The sequence below is a fragment of the Esox lucius genome, chromosome 4 (genome assembly GCF_011004845.1).
Source record: "Esox lucius isolate fEsoLuc1 chromosome 4, fEsoLuc1.pri, whole genome shotgun sequence".
In the NCBI taxonomy this organism is placed as follows: Eukaryota; Metazoa; Chordata; class Actinopteri; order Esociformes; family Esocidae; genus Esox; species Esox lucius.
In genome coordinates, this window is record NC_047572.1 from 22,006,508 (window position 1) to 22,008,833 (window position 2,326).

The following is a 2,326-nucleotide window of genomic DNA, read 5'->3' on the forward strand; positions in this document are numbered from 1 at the left end:
ACCCACATGCTCGAGTTCAACATGGTCACAGTGGAATACGTAACTTAGAATACGCACATATGTGAAAGACGTATTCATGTTATATGTTACGATACATTATGTTAGGGGAGGACAACATTCCATTGATACTAAAATGTATAATAGTTACCCAAAAATTTGCCCAAAAAATCATTACAAATGGTACTAAAATAAATGTTTATTTAAATACACAAAAGTGTATGATATGGTACGAATGAGATTTTACATGAGTGTTGATGTTAGCACCTTCCACATCCCATACCACAAAACCCTTCAAAACAGCCACTTAATTAAATTCAAAATGCGTTCACCACTGCCCTAGATGCTGGTTTGTACCCTAGCAATGTAACATACAGTATTGTATGAATTTGGATGTCAAAGATTTATGTATGGTTTCTTGCATAAACCATTGTGACCAACCTGAAAGTCCTTATCTCTGTGTTTACAGTAGCCTATAAAGCCACCAGCAATTTTTTAAATCTAATATCTTTTGATATTATGAATTAAGCATTTTATTCATAAAATGAACATGTGGAATTCAAGATTTGTAAATTAAAATGTTACTAAACACATGCAAATAAAATTAGCGTACCATTTGTATTTACACACTATGCTTTTGAGTATATAATGACTATGATAATTTACTGATTTGTCAATTGTTCATTGAGTTTATAGTATGAGTGTGTTATTGCAACAGAGTCAGTAGAAAACAGCACTCAGTAATAATTATTTCTCTGCTAACACTTGAAGTGAGTCTATACATACATTCAACGTATTAGCTCCTTTGTGAAACTGAATTAATGAAACGAACAACACAAACAATTAATCATATTTAGGGCTCAAACATAAGGGAGATCTGTAAACTTTATTTTCAATTTAATAACTTCTCAAACACAAAACATTTTATTGAACATTATTGTTTTATTCGGCATAAAATCGGTTTTAAAATTTTTGGCACCACCAAAGAATTTGTATTTTTGGTGAAAAAAAAGGGACTGCATACAAGAAAAAGCCCATGATACTCACAGTAACATATGGTGGTGGATCGTTAATACTTTCGGGCTGTTTTTCTTCTCGTGGTCTAAGGGATCTTGTTAACATTTATGGAATAATGAATTCCACTCAGAACCAAGATATTTTAACCCAAAACCTGGTTGCCTCTACCAGGAGATTGAGAGTTGACCTTGGATGGACATTTTAAAAAGAGAATGACCTCAAGTATTCATCAAAATCAATGCAGAAAGGGTTACGGGACCACAAAATGAATGTTTTGCAATTGCCATCTGGGTCTCCAGACTTGAATCGAATTGAAAACCTGTCGTCTGAATTAAGGAGGGCAGTCCTCAAGTACAAATCTAAGAATATCAGGGATCTTGAGAGGTGTTGTGTTATACTCAATTTCGTGAAGGGTGCCAATACCTCTTGAGTTTACTGTATCAACCATGAATAAGGGAGGGAAATATTTCAATGTGATATTTAGTGTTTATCTTTATTGTTTTTTTACCTTTCTTTTACCAGATAGCCAATTGAGAAGCAATTTTCATTTTCATGTCATCCTGGTCCACAAGTCAACAAGGTCACCCCAACAGCTCTCTTCTGACTCTTTTTCTCAGATAAGATATCGCATTGGGTCTGAGAAAAGCACTGTAAAAATTAAACAAAGTCATATTTTGATTATTAATCCTCATATCAGCTCCCATGTGAACAACAGTGCAAGGCTCAGTGCAATTAATACTCTGCTATTGAGTGGCATGCTAGCTCTCTGCCCATGACCCTTCAGAGGCTCACTGTGCTAGCTCTTCAGTATGCTAATAGGCTTACCCCTTTGACATTTAAAGAAGCTGTCAATTAAAAAAGTTAATTAATAACATAACCCAATTTAGGATGACAATGGGACAATGGTTAAAACTACTCCTGTGTTCCTGGGCTTGGGGTGTAATAATATTGTTGGATTTTGCCACTGACACCACTTGAACAGATATCTGCAAGGTTGAACTACAAAAATAGGGGCATGTTTCCAGAAGATTAAAGGGGAGAGGGAGAGCAGAAGGCCCTTTTATTCTGATGGTTTTTATTGAACAATAGAGAGAGAGAGGTGGAGGGTGGAAGCTGGCTGAAAGAAGGGAGGATAGGAGAGAACAAGGAAGAGAAGGGGAGAGACTGTAATTAAAATAATTGATATCAATGAAAATATAATTGTCGAGTTGTAGAGTGGGACACATTGATACAGGAATGATCGTTTTACACAAAACAGACTGCTAAGCCAGTCTAACAATAGTCTGCTGAGAAGGAACTAAAACAATATGTT